We start from the raw sequence: 15,840 nt of genomic DNA, 5'->3' as shown, positions 1-15,840 counted from the left end.
GAGATGATGACTTAAGAGAATAAAAGCAAGGGCTTCCAAGGGAGACAGAAAAGAAAGCCAAGAGGATCAGGAAGAGATTCAACAATGCAGGATATCCAGCAAGCTCAATTAGTGAAAACATGTCAGCACCCACAATGCCTGATTTGGCCACAGTCCCTTGGGAGTTAATGACATGAGTAAGAGGAGGGGTGAGCCCCAGAGACCAGACTCCTGGCGCTAATGAATGACTAACGCAAAATCAAGGGTGTAAAAGGATCAAATTGTATGATCATATCCTGATATATTATCAGCTTTTAAAAAAAAAAGGAGACATTAAATCAACGATTTGCCTGCAGGGAGTTCTGAGAAGTGAAATTCCTGTCTTCTGAGAAATCAAAACCTGAGACAGCCCTGTTCTCATGGAAGCCTCCATCCCACAACTCAGGTCTGGCTCAGAGGATAGGAGCTTTCTTTGGCCACTGAATATAATGCTCCACCTCTCACTCTATAATCACTTGCTATCACAACACTTTATTTTCTGTGGAACACTTAATAATAGCATCTTAGAATTAGTTTCACATAAGCAGAGACTTCAATCATCTTTTTGAACGTAGATTTCTCTAAACTTAGAATGAAGCATGGAATCTAATTTCAGAAAGTTATCACTAATGTCCATGGAATTCTTTTTTTTAATTCATTATTTTTTAGTTATAGGTGGACACAATATCTTTATTTTATTTTTATGTGGTGCTGAGGATCGAACCCAGTGCCTCATGCATGGCAGGCGAGAGCTCTACCTCTGAGCCACAATCCCAGCTCCATGGAATTCTTAACTATATGGCAGTCCCTCTTTGAAGCATCTTATGTGTCTAAGATAATTTATGCTCTCACAAGCACTCTGAAATGGAGTGTTAATATTGTTTTTGATGTGCAAGAAGGTGCTGGGTAGAGCTGGGTTTCAAATTCTTGTAGGCTAGCTCCAGAGTCTTCCCCGCTTTTAACTTCATAATTTCCTGCCTTTCCTGGTAGATGATCAGGGATGTTTGCTGTAGGGGCAGATGCTTGTGTGCATGATATTTGAGGAGTAATCCATCAGAAGGGCAAAAACAATGGAATGCTATCCATAATATATAAAAGTGGCTGTAAATATTAAGAAGACAGCCTATCATCGCAGAAATGCAAACTAACACAATAATGAGGTCTATATTGATCTATTTAAAAATATTTAAAAGAATAATGATAACCTACTTTATTGAAGGTATATGGAAATAAGCTGTCTCATATACTAACTATGGGAGTGAAAGTAAATTCATATAGAGAAAATCAGTTAATTACCATAAAAAATCAGTTAACTACCATCAAAATTTAAAATGGATATTGCCTTCAATCCAATAATTGTTCTTGAAAAAATGTTTAGTATAAAATATCTACACATGGGCTGGGGATATAGCTCAGTTGGTAGAGTGCTTGCCTTGCAAGCACAAGGCCCTGGGTCCAAACCCCACTACCACCAAAAAAAAAAAAAAAAAAAAAAAAACCTACACATTTTATTTCAATAGGGACATCTATTGCAGCATTGTTCATAAGAGCAAATATTAGAAATAATCTGAAGGTCCATCAATAAGGGATAGTAACAAACTAAACAAATAAACAAATGTATTAAATAAATTGTGCTTATATGCCCGAAATGAAGAGCTCTTAGTTGTTACAAGTTCTTAATAGACTAACATGCACTGACATGGAAAGATGTATGATGCTTTTTTAAAAAGCAAATCTACAGATAATACATTTTATATAATCTAATCTGTGTAAAACAATTTTATATCATCTAGTATTATTTGGAAATTGTTGATCAAATTGTTCACAAGAATTTTAAGCCTAGATGTTTTCCTATGGGGAAGGAGCAGGACTTGGAAAAAAAAAATATATATATATATGTATACACACACAAAGCTGGACTTGGTTGTAGGGGAGAGGAAGAATAAGCCTGTGAGGACAGCAGGGCCAGGCTAAGGAGAGGCTTGGCTCCCAGTGCTGTTTGGTTCAGTGGTAACAGGTATTTCTAACCCTCATGGGAGATAAACTATTATACGTTTCTAAGGGTAATTTATCAATATTTATCACAAAACAAAAGAAAGCCTTGAAATATCAATACTTTTAACCCATAAATTTCTCTTCTAAGAATTCTTTGCTAAGAAGATTATCATTCATATGCAATATAAACAAAAGAATGTTCATTGTGATACAAGTGTCCCATGGGAAGAGCTGAATACATAACCTTCATTCCTCTTACCTGATGTAACCTACAAAGAGGACACCAACAGCAACCACAACAACAAAAGAACAAAGAACCTGGGGGAAATGATGCCCTATATAATAAAAACTAAAATAAAAAAGATTGAAACAATATATATAGATTGTTGTTGGGCAGTGAAATTGTGGGAAATTTTTCTTTAAGTTTTTCAGTGCTCTCCCAGCTTTTGATTTGAACGTGCATTCCTTTAGTATTTAGGGAAAAGCATTACTTTGATTAAAGACAGGTTTTTGAACAGGAGTGGCAGGATCAAAGCTGTACTTTAGGATGAATTTGGCTGAGGTGTTTAGCCCAGACCAAGGGGAAAAAGACAAGAGTGGGGAAGGCAGTGAGAGTTTTGGCACAATGATCTAAGCCAAAGGCTAAAGAAGACTTAAGCCCAGGTGTTGGTAGGGGGAAAATGGGGCCACCTTTCATGCGTGAGGGACAGGCACCACAGACATGTGGCAGTCTAATAAATGCACAGAGAAATGCCTTGACTTGCAGCTTTCTAAGGCCCCAGCTCGTGTGGATGAAGACTGGGGCTGGTTAAAGGAATCCTCTGCAGACAGGTCCTGCACCATCAGGCTGGTGGTGAAGACCTGGGAAGCTCTAGGTGGAGACCACAGAGAGCAAGTTATATCTGGCACAGCCAAAGAGAGAATTAGCATCAGCCACTAAATGCCAGGTAGACTCACTCCTTCCCTTCTGTCTTTGTCCCTCAGTTTTTCAGCTTCTTTTCTTTTTCCACTTTTCATTATTATTGTTGGTTTGGGGGCTTTTACAAATACTTCATTCTTTTTCATTTCCTCTCTTTTAAAAAATGTGAAGCACATGAAGAGATTCCTATGTGGTAAGATAACTGCAGTGTTCTATACCCCCTTAAATGTGCAAGAATAAAAGTGTCTTATTAATAGCTCCTAAAATAACTGTGTTTCATGCCTAATATACCATGCTCACCTCTGGACAGCCCCTGCCCCTTCCCTAATCTCTGGATCACTATTGTACCAGTTCTTCAAGCAAAACTCACCATCAACTTCCTCCCTGAAATCTTTCCCAAGCATTTCAGAATGTAGGGAAATTTAGCACCTGCAACAAGTCTTCTATCTAGCTAATATTTAGTGTTATTAAGCTCCAGAATTATATGCATTATTTTCCTCTATTCCTACAACTACCCAATGAGATATTATCAACTCCATGTAACAGATAAGTAGAAAGATGATCGGTGGGATTAAGTAACTTGCCCAGTGTCATCTACCTAATAAGCAGAAAAACTGGCATTTAAATCAATATAGTTTAACTCTAAAACCTAGCTTTTAATTTCTGGCTGGTGGCTGGTGTGGAGATTTTGACTGTCCTCACCCATTCCCCAAGTAACTGTTGTACTTTCTTCAAATGACAACATAATAAACGGATCTAAGAGCAGCTGCCCTGGTGAAAACACTGGCAGGCATCCTCCTCTATAAGGTTTCTGTGTAGATCCCAAGGAGTCCCCACAACACAATGAAAGCCACAGCTCTGTCTCAACCTCCTCATCCTTACATGCCAAAGAAGACACAAACCCTCAAGTAGCTCATGGGTCAGGACAGTACCAGCTCCAGGAATCCCCATATATGTCTCCTTGCTCTATAATTTCTAGGCTCTGAACCACCTATTTTTCAGTTCATCACTTAATACTATCTCGTTTTCTTGGAACATTATTTTTGCCTACTGATGTTTATGTGATTACCTATTTGTTTGTTTACATCTGGTACTCAGCAATTAGAACAGCTGCTGGCAGGAGAAAGGTGTTCCCTGGTAGGCTGTACAAGTTAGATTATTAGGTTTTCCTCCTCCTCCCCCTCCTCCTCCTCCTCTTCCCCTTCTTTCCTTCTTCTTCTTCCTCCTCTTCTTCTCCTTCTCCTCCCTCTTCTTCTTCCTCTCCTTCTCCTTCTTTCACCTCTTCCTTCTCCTCCTTCTTCATTTGTATTGAGGATTTAACCAAGGAGTGCTTTATCACCACAGCCCTTTTTATTTTTTATTTTGAGACAGGGTCTCTCTAAGTTGCTGAGGCTAGCTTTGAACTTGTGATCCTCCTGCCTTAGCCTCTGGAGTCACTGGGACTACAGGTGTGTGCCACTGTGCCCAGCGGGTTATTAGGTCTTTTGCCTTAGATGTGACAAAGAATTATTATTCATAATATATAAAACTGGATGGAAATATTAAGACAGTCTTGCAATTATCATAGAAATGCAAATTAAAATGATGATTATATTTGATTCACTCAAAAATATTTTTAAAAAAAACAGTAACCTATGTTGTTGAAGGCATATGGAAATGGGCTGTCTCATACACTTACGGTGGGAGTATAAATTCAGATAGACCTCTTGGAGAAAAATTGGTTATTGTCTTTGATCCAATAGTTGGTCTTTCAGAAATCTTTCATACAAAAAAATTTGTACACATACACAAAGTGATATCAGTAGGGACATTCATTGTAGCATTATTTATAAGGAGTAAAATTAGAAACAATCTAGAGGCTGATTGATAAGAGATAGTAACAAATTTAAACAAGTTAACCAATGTATTAAATAAATTGTGCTTATATGCCCAGAATGAAAAACTGTAAGTCTTTGCAAATTTTTGAAAGACCAACGTGCACTGACATGGAAAGATTTCCATGATACACTAAGTTTTTTTAAAAAAAAATTGTCAAATAATATGTACTATATCTCATTTGTGTAAATTTTATTAAAATTTTTATATGATTTACATATAATTTTATATAACATATTATTTGAAAGCAGTTGATTAAACTTTTAACATAGTTTTTGTTTCTTTGGGTACCAGGGATTAAACTCAAGGACACTCAATCACTGAGCCACATCCCCAGCCCTATTTTATATTTTATTTAGAGACAGTGTCTCACTGAGTTGCTTAGTGCCTTGCTTTTTGCTGAGACTGGCTTTGAGCTTGTGATCCTTCTGCCTCAGCCTTCTGAACTGCTGGGATTACAGGCATGCACCACCACACTCTGTTTAACATAGGTATTAAGTATAGGTGCCTTCCCATAGAGGAGAAGAAGGTTTGGGAGTGTGTATGTATGCAAAGGGGTATTTGATTTTTAAGTTCTAATTTACAGACTTTTTACTTTTTGCAAGTGTGTGTATGTGTGTGCAAGATATTTTTATTTTATTTTATCTTATTTTATTTATTTGGTGCTGGGGATTGAATCCAGAGCCTTGACATGCTAAACACACATTCTACCATTGAGCTACATCTCCAGCCCCAGTATAAATTTTCATGTATTGCTTGTTTGACAAAGATATTCTGTTTTAGGGGCTGGGGGTGTGGTTCAGTTGTAGAGCATGAATTTAGCAGATACAAAGCCCTGGGTTCAATTCTCAGCACTCCCCCACTAAAAAAGTACACTATTTTAAAAGATAATGTAACATTTTAGGTTTACCTAGTTGAAGATAACCCAGAGGGAAGATAGTCTAGAATGTAGCACAAAAATATCCTGAAATGGGGCACATAGACAAGCCACTTGAACCTTTTATCTTAAACTCTGAATTATATTTTAAAACCAGCACATTTTAATTTCTAATAGTGTCTATGATATTTGACTTAGAACAGGATAAAGAAATGCATAACTCAAGTGAGATGACCTCTCCTGGCAGACACTGAGTTGGGTCCTAAACAGCAGAGGCTCCAGGAGGATCCTAAAGGGGCCAGGGACCTGAGCTCAGGAGCAGGAACAGCAAGTCTCAATGGGGAGCCGAGAGCCAGAGGAGAAACCGGACCAAAGAAGTGTCAAGGACCTGAAAAGAGTCCTCCCACAGCTCCAGGGCTAGCCACAGAAATCGCCTCTCAGGTACTCAAAGACACCTGCTGGCAGGGACCAAGACTTGCCAAGACTCCTTAGATTTCCCAAGGCTATCCCAGATTCAACATTTTAAAGAAAAAATTGTTCACGGCTTCAATCGACAATGAATAGCTGTGTGATCTGTGCCCCAAAGTCCAGATGAAGATGGGAAAATAGGAAGGAGTCAGATTTCACAACTAACCATCGTCTCTTGTTTACCCCTTACGCTCTCCAAACTTATCCCCCTCTCAGCACCTCAGAAAAATTAAACAGATTGCCAGTACTCACCCTGCTCCATCTCCCTCCTTCTCCCGTCCGCCAAAGCCCTTCAACTAGTCAGCATTAGGATTCTAGACCTAATTGCCTCCCTGAGCATTTACAGTCATCCTACTAGAACCTTTCTTTCCATCCCTGAGTGGGGTGGGGCTGCCACTTCCTCCTCCTCCCACCCCTTCTGTGAAATTTCCCGTTGTTCCAGGTGCATTTTACTTTAGGGAAGGAGCTTCAGCCTTAAGCCTTTAAACATTTGCTGAAGGATCTTTTCCCTGTGGTCTCCTGTTGAAGCTGAGAAGACTTAGCTTATGTGGAAGGCAAAGCTTGGCTTGAATCTGTCACTTCAAGCCTGGAATTGGCTCAGTCTGGCTTCCCCCAACAGTGTCAATGGATGAGTGAAAAAACAGCTGCCCCGAGGAAGGCCAGAGACAAATACTCACGAAAAAGGGTTTGTACAGCCCGTTAGGACCCAGAAGGCTTTTCCTCTTGAAGAAAAGTAAGGCAAGTGGAAATGGTGAATTATGCTGTAAATTAAAAAGGAAGCTGGTGAAGTTTCTATGACGTTAACTAGAGGAAAAAGTAGGATACAAAACATTGCAGCCTACTCACCTGGTAAGCAATGTTTATAGACTAATTTTTAAAAGATGGAAGAAAATATAAGAAACTGTGGCCGGGCACAGTGGCTCATGCCTATAATCCCAGTGGCTCAGGAGGCTGAGGCAGGAAGGAGGATTGAGAGTTCAAAGCCAGTCCTAGCAATGGCAAGGCGCTAGGCAACTCAGTGAGACTCTGTCTCTAAATAAAATACAAAATAGGGCTGGGGATGTGGCTCAATGGCCCAGTGCCCCTGAGTTCAATCCTGAATACCACCCCCACAGGGGAAAAAAGAAGAAGAAGAAAGAAAGAAACTTTCGTTGTCTAAGAGCAAAGGGATTGTGAATGAATGATTATGATTTTCTTCTTTATATTTTACTAAATAATAATAAAAAAAGTTTCTGAGCTTGGAATGTAGCTCAGTACCTGAGGCCTTGAGTTCAATCCCCAGAACTAAAAGAAAAAAATTCACAGTTGGAGTGTAAAAGAAATCAGGTAGAGGGCTGGGGATGTGGCTCAAGCGGTGGCACGCTCGCCTGGCATGCGTGCAGCCTGGGTTTGATCCTCAGTACCACATACAAAGATGTTGTGTTTGCTGAAAACTAAAAAATAAATATTAAAAAAATTTCTCTCTCTCTCTCTAAAAAAAAAAAAAGAAAGAAATCAGGTAGAAAAAATTTTTTAAAGAGAAAGTGAAAAAAGGAGTCGGAAGACCACGGCAGAGTTTAAAGAGAGTATCCATTCAATACTCCTGGGGAGGGATTCAGACTGATCAAAGGGTAAATGCTGCAAAGAAAACACAAAGCTATTTACTTACATGTTTACTAATCATTGTGGAAGGCATGGTAGGATGCATAATACCCTGGGATAATCGTGTGATTCATTGAAAAATTCCTACACCTATTACAACCCAAACTTTCTGTCAGGTATCCTGCCTCTTTGAATGTATGGTGTGTATTTGAGAAATATTTCCCAGTCAGACATGTAAAACTCATTCATTAACAAAGATTTACTGAGTACTCTGTGTTTTATTTTGTCAAAGTTGCTATACTTTGGCTCAGAAAAATAACTGATTACTAATGCCAAAAAATAATTTATAGTAAAAATATATGCTATTTTGAGGAAGACCAAATTTTCAAACGTAATTTTTGTCATACGATTTCTAATTCACATAAATGATATTTTGAATATAGATTTTTTTTATTGGCGAACAGAGGTATAGATTTTGGTAAATTTCCTTCCTATTATTTTGTCATGCACAGGTGGGTTGGTTATTTGTTTATTTTTTCCTATCAGAGCTGCAAACATACTGTACCTTGAAGATATGACTTCTTTCCTTTCCTTTCCCCTCCCTCCCTCCCTCCCTCCCTCTCTCTCTCTCTCTCTCTCTCTCTCTCTCTCTCTCTCTCTCTCTCTCTCTCTCTTTCTTTCTTTCTTTCTTGCCAGAGATTGAACCCAGGGCCTTGTGCATGCAAAGCAAGCATTCTACCAACTGAGCTATATCCCCAGCCCCAATATGATTTCTTTAAAAGTGGAATTTTCCATATCAAACAATTTACCATCTTATTTGAAAATAAAGCTTTAACAATATAATGAATTTTTCCTTGTAAAAATAAGCTTTCACATCTCTTATTTTGGGTCTTAGATGGTACTATAGTTAGAATGTTCCACCAAAATTCTTGTTGAAATTTAATCCCCATTGTGAGGTATTAAGAGGTGAGACCTTTAAGGGATGATTAGGTCTTGAGGGCTCTGCCTTCATGAATGGATTAATATATTAACAGATTAGTGGATGAATGGATTAATGGTTAATATTTTAAGTAGGCCTATTATACTAGTAAGTTTGATTCTCTTTTATCTATAACCCTTTCACCATTTGAAATCCTTCATCACCTTGGGACTCTGCAGAGTTTTTACCAGCAAGAAGGTCTTCACCACACGCATCCCCTCAACCTTGAATTTCCCAGACTTCAGATGGTAAGCTGAATAAACTTTTATGCTTTATGAATCACCCAGTCTGCAGTGTTCTATTATACCAATAGAAAACAGACTAAGACAAATGGGATGTCAGGTTTCTCAGTGTCAAAATAAAAGTAAATATGATGGTATTATATGGGTTAACTGGAGAGGTTCCATTTGGACAACCCTAAGGACTCCATTATAAGACTGAGTGTCCCAATTTCTACTACTAAAATTGGCCCTCTGTGTCCACAGGTTCTACATCCGCAGACTCAGCCAAATGCAGATGGGATGTAAATTAGGCCTATGATGGTTATGTTTATCCTGAACACATATAGTCTTTTCTTTTTCTTGTCATTATTCCCCAAACAATACAGAATAACTACATATATTTACATATTCATTTACTTTGTATTAGGCATTATTAGTAATCTAGAGATGATTTAAAGTAGATGATAGAATTGTATAGATTACATCCCCAGGACCACAAGAAGGAAGGAAAGAAGAAGGAAAGAAGTCATATTTTTTGTCTTTTTTCTGTTGAATTAAGGAGTTCTTTATGTAATCTGAATAACAGTTCTTTGTCAAATGTATGTCTTACAAAATAAAATAAAAGAATTGTATAGATTACATACAAACACTACCACATTTTACCCCAAGGAACTTGGGCATTCGCAGATTTTGGTATCTTGGGGGAGATGGGCTCCTGAAACCAAGCCTCCTTGGATACTGAGGGATGACTGAACTTTTCATTCTTTCATTCCTTCACTCATTTTACAAGTACTAAATCACTATACTGTTAAAGGTATCATGGCAGAAGACTTAAAGCACACAGTGTGGCTAGGGATATGGCTCAAGCGGTAGCATGCTCGCCTGGCATGCGTGCGGCCCGGGTTCGATCCTCAGCACCACATACAAACAAAGATGTTGTGTCCGCCAAAAACTAAAAAATAAATATTAAAATAAATATTTAAAAAATTCTCTCTCTCTCTCTCTCTCTCTCTCTCTCTCTCTCTCTCTCTCTCTCTCTTCCCCTCTCTCTTAAAAAAAAAAAAAAAAAAAAAGCACACAGAGTAAGAGCTGATCTTGAACCCCAAGGAGGCTGGAATCCATAGGCAGAGACAAAACACACACACATATCCTCCACAAGGGAAACTGCGGAGGGCAGCAGGCTCAACCCATAGAGCAGATCCAGAGAAGGAGCTCAGAAGACACTGTGGTCTGTGATGTGCCACTGCAGGATGGATGAAGAAGATTTGAGAGAAGAGAGATACATTAAGAAAGGTGTTCCAGGCCGAAGGCCCAGCATGAGCAAGGTAGGAAAAGTGTGGATCATTGGGGCTTCTTCTGAACCTAGCACAGGAATGCCTGCAGCAAATAAAACTTGCTTTATAAAGCAGTTGTTCTCAATATGGAGAAAAAGGAGCCACAGGCTTGAGAGTGTCATACTTGGAAAATTAAAGCTATATTCCCTGACCTGCTTTAGATGTTAGAGTTTTATAGCTGTTGGTATTAAAATTTAGCCATCACTGATCAAATTGAGTTCTTGACAATCCCTAGCTTTTATTTTTCCATGCCACTACCGTATACTAGCATCTTATACATTATTATCATTCCCACCTGACACTCTAGCTAATCAGTTGTATCAGACAACTAATTTTTAAATTATGATCAATTGATTAAGTTATGATCAATGCCTAGCATGGCATTACAAACCCTGTTCCTATTGTTTTTTGGTTTTGGTTTGCTGTACTAGGGATTGAACCCAGGGACACTTTACCACTGAGTTACATCCCCAGCTCTTTTTAAATTTTTTATTTTGAAACAGGTTTCACTAAGTTGCTGAGTCTGGCCTTGAACTTGTGATCCTCCTGCCTCAGCCTCCAGAGTAATTAGGTTATAGGCATGCGCCACCTCACTGGGCTCAAATCCTGTTCTTTAATCAATAAAATGTTTTCCCTATAAGATAGATGCCTGATACATTCAAGTTTTAAATCTAGCTTTCAGAACAAAAAGGGCTTTCTATTGTAGAATTGTCCCAATCTTATTAATAGACTGAGCTCTGCTAAGTTAATCCACTATATTTGCTCTAAAACAAGATAGCATTCTCTGAGAACCTTCAACTCTAAAGTAAATATAGATACACTAAGATCCTTTCCTGGCTCTATGCCTCTACATGTATCTATAATTCTCTACTTGAAGACCCTGCAATCACCTCAAATTCAACATGTTCAAAATTGAACTGATTAACTCCATCTAACAACCCTAAATTCATATTATTTCTTCATCTTTGCTAATATTATAAAACTCCATTTGTTATTTAGAACCCCCTATTTGAAAGTCATGTGGCCAAAGGGACAGAGCACAGTTTTCTGAGTTAGAGAACCTGGTTCAGGATCCTGCTCTGGCCTCTATGCTCTACTACTTAGTTGACTTTAAGCAAGTTAGTTTTGCTGAGCATCACTTGGCTCCCATGTAACGTGGGGTTAATAGCAATTCCTACTTCATGGGATTGGTTTCAGAATAAAATAGATAATGTTTGTGGAAATCACAAAGCACTATATAAGCATTAACCACTTTCACTAGCAATAATGGCAATATTTTATGATGCTTCAAAATATGAGAGTCATGGTAGTGAGAGAACTTATGTTATGCTGCTAAGTTGCCCAAAGAGACATTCCCAACCATGGATAATTTGGGATAGTACAGAGTCCAGCCTCGTTCCCTTCTTGTCAGTGTTTCTGACTTGATTATTCTTGGGGAACTGAAGACATCAAGTCCAACTTAAACTGATGAGGCCTCACCCCAACTTAAAACTCACCCATGGCTTGCATTGCTCCAAAGTCCAGTCTTAACACAGAATAAAGTTCTGCCCCCTTACTTTACCCTGACCACATCTCCAGCCACACCATCCTGAGTTCTCCCTCTCCCTAGTTTGCTGGTATTTTTTAGTTGATTTTCCCAATTACTGAATTCCCAAGGTAAAGTCCATCCCCAAGCCATTCCCTTCCCTGGCTGCTCTTTTTGCCTTCTTCAGAGCCCAGCTGAAATGTCACTTCCTCACAGAAGCTTTCCCTGGCTAGCTGAGCCTCCCCCTCCCCCATTTTTGCTCTCTCGGAACACTGCTGTTCTGTCTTATCAATCTCTAAATAGTCATTTGTATAATTTATCTTTCTCTCTAGACTCTCCATGTGTTCACTTAGATGATCCCATCTAAAAAGGCTTAGCCATCTACAAAATAAAGTCAATTTTCTAATAAATATATTATATATCACCAATTCTACCCCTGAGAAACTGGCTGCAAGTTGTGGATTTCTCAGGGTCCCTGCCCCAAAAGTCCTAGAGAACCCCCAGGGGGATTTCTTACTTGTATCCTCGGATCAATCAATCCTGCTTCTGTACCGGCTGGTCTTGCTTAGAGTGTGAAAATAGACGCACTCTTTAAGAACTGGCTGACTGGCCCTACCAGGTTGATGTCCACAAGCCTGGGAGGTTCACAGAGGCCTTCAGCTATATGGCCAGGAGGGCAAGGCAGGAGGTGTTAAGAAACCAGCCACACCCTCTACTTGGGATCAGTTCCTGAGCCTCTGCTATTGAACACTGGATACCCATTCTGAAAGTCTCTTGCTGCTAGGGAGCTGTACTTCTCCTGTCTTCACCTGCCTGTATGACTTCAACCTCAGGCTGCACCACTCCAGGTCTTCAAACTTGTTTCTCTCTCTCTCTCTCCCTCTCTCTCTCCCCACCCCTCACCCCAGTACTAGGGAATGAACCACCAAGGGCTCTTTACTATTCAACTATATCTCCAGCCCTTTTTTATTTATTTGCTTATTATTTTGAGACAGGATCTCTCTAAGTTGCTGAGGTTGGTCTCTTACTCGTGATCTTCCTTCCAAGTTGCTAGGATTATAGGTGTGTGCCACTGCGTCTGTCTCAAACTTGTTTCAATAACTAAATATCCAAGGAGAATAATTGTTGTCTATGCCCCAACCTCCTTCCTCTGCATTTTTCCCCCCAGGATGTTCTTTTTCCCCCTAGAAAGTGATGGAGGAAGAGTACTCTTCAGTTTCTCCATCTAAAACCTAGGGTAGACGTTTATGCCTAATTCTGCTACCAACAACCCTATGAGCTTGTATTGATAAATGTTCTCATATTATGCATGAATTTCATTTATTTATTTCACAGGCATTTGTTGAGCACCTGTTATGTGCCATGTACTGTTCTAGGCTCTGCAAATATAATTACACAGATTTTTCATCAAATTAGAAAAGTAGATTTAGAGTGAAATGATGGGAAATACAAAGAACCCTATTTTGGGGGATTCTCTTGGAGACTATCCCAAAAAGATAGTCATCTTCCAGAGCAGAGCAGAAGTGAAAACAGTGAGCAGATGAGAGGCTTCAGGCTGAAAGAGATGCATCTTATGAAACTCAGTGGCCAGAGAAAGCAGCAATTTCACACTGGGGCCTCGAACTAATGACAAGTGCCGATATCGGAAACCAACTGCTTCTCAAATGGTAAGCACTACATATTCTAGTTTGTTTTAGTGACAGTCATGATTTCCTTCAACAACCTCCAGGAAGACACAGATTATTTGGCTGTATCAAGCCTCAAGAATCCTTCACTGGAAATAGCTCTAATGCCACTATTGGAAGGATCTCACAGGGAGTGACATTTAACTTTGTTTTGGAAAATGACTGGGAATTTTGAGAATGAGATAATAGTGAATGGGGAGATTCTTTTCTTACAAAAGGAACGGCTATACAAACACTCGACTGTGGAAGCAAGTGTGATTCCATTAACATTTATGAGAGAATGCTCACTGAAGTGCCTTGAGCAAAGGGGAACAGAGTATATGACATGAAGGCAAGTCTGAGATTTTGTTTTGGGATTCTTTTTTTCTAAGAGCAATGAGAAAAGATTGAGAGTTTTATATATGGTAGTCAAATGTCAGATTTATTCCTAAAAGATCATTCTGACTTTAGTGTGGAGACTGAATGAGGCAGGAAGTGAGGCAGATAGTAAAAGATAAGCTGGGAAATTCCTGCAGTAATCTTGGTGAAACATGAAAGAGACCTGGGCCAGGGTAGTGGCATTAGAGCTGTTCCCAGTAAAGGATTCTAGAACCTAAAATTGGGGAATGATATTGGTCAAATTATATTGTTATATTCTGTGTGTGTATGAATATGCAACAAACCCCATCGTTTTGTACAACTTTAATGCACCAATTTTGAAATATGAAAAAAAAAACCTAAAACTGTCAGGCTATGGTGATTAATTGGATATATGGAGTGAGGAAGAGCAAGACATCATTAGTCATAAGCTTCCTGGTCTCATGTTTTTCTCTGGAAGAACACAGGTGTGTGATGACCAAGTTTGGGGAGTTAGAGAGTCAGATTACCAAGGCTGGGATTGTACTTGGTGGTAGAGCACTTGCCTAGCATGCATGAAGCACTGGATTCAATCCCCACTACCGCATAAAAAAATATAATAATAAAATAAAGGTATTGTATCCATCTACAACTAAAAAATTTTTTTTTAAAATAGAGTCAGATTATAGGTCAAGTTCAGGACCCATAATCTGAGTTTGAGATGTCTGTAAGACCTATAACAGAGAGGTTGATTAAGCTGTTGAACAGATGAACCCAGAGCTAAGAGGAAAGGTCAGGATTAGAGATATAAATAGATAGTAATTCGTGTCAGGGATGGGTGCACCTAGGGAACCATTATAGAGTGAGAATGGAAGAGAGCCTAGGACAGAGAGACTCCAGCATTAAAGGTTGGGTAGAGGAGGAGGAATAGGCAATGGAGGCAGAACAGCACCCAGAGAAGCAGGAGGAAAACTCAGGATTGGCAGGTGGTAATTGTCCCAAGAAGCCAAAGAAAGAGAATGAGAGGCTTCAGGCTGAAAGAGATGCATCTTATGAAACACTGTGGCCAGAGAAAGCAGCAATTTCGCATTGAGGAAGTAGAGAGTGCTTATTAGTAGGAAGTGCTGCCCAGCAATCAAGTAATGAAGTCTGAGGTATGAAGACTATTGTTAACTTAGTGACAGAGGTTTTGATGATGAGATGGTAGGACAGGAAAAGACATCTGATAGAGTTGGGGATTGCATTGGTGAAGAGGACACGTATACTACGAATTCTGACAGAGTTGGGGACTGATTTCCTTTCCTTTTGCCAGGATTTATTTTTATTATTTTAAAAATAATAATTGAGCCAGGCGCAGTGGTGCACGCCTGTAATCCCAACGGCTCAGGAGGCTGAGACAGGAGGATTGTAAGATCAAAGCCAGCTTCAGTAGACAACAAGGCGCTAAAAAAACTCGTTGTAGACCCTGTCTCTAAATAAAATACAAAAAATAGAGCTAGAGTTGTGGCTTGGTGGGCGAATGTCCCTGAGTCAATCCCTGGTAACCCCCACCCCCGTAAAAAAATAAATAAATAAATAAATAAATAATAATCGAGCTGGGTATTGTGGCCCACACCTGTAATCCCACTGGATTGGGAGGTTGAGGCAGGAGGATCGAGAGTTCAAAGCCAGTTTCAGCAAAAGTGAGGTGCTAAGCAACTCAGTGAGACCTTGTCTCTAAATACAATTCAAAATAGGGCTAGGGATGTGGCTCAATGGTTGAGTGCCCCTGTGTTCAATCCCTGGTACCCCAAAATAAATAAATAAAAATAAAAATAATAAATGCAAGGAAAATCTCAGGATATCAAGAGGCAGAGGCCAGTTGATTTTTCTCACTGTCCCTTTATTTTCTACTTAAAAAAAAAAAATTCAGTGTTGGGGATGCAAATCAAGTCAAGATGGCGCCTGGCACTTTGCCAGGAGGAGTGGTTTGTGAAGCAACACCAGCAAGCCATTAAGATGATGAGGATTCCTTATTGGCTGACTGC

This window comes from Ictidomys tridecemlineatus, chromosome 5 (assembly GCF_052094955.1).
Source record: "Ictidomys tridecemlineatus isolate mIctTri1 chromosome 5, mIctTri1.hap1, whole genome shotgun sequence".
Lineage (NCBI taxonomy): Eukaryota > Metazoa > Chordata > Mammalia > Rodentia > Sciuridae > Ictidomys > Ictidomys tridecemlineatus.
The sequence above is the reverse complement of the archived record's forward strand: the minus strand, read 5'-3'. Positions refer to the sequence as shown.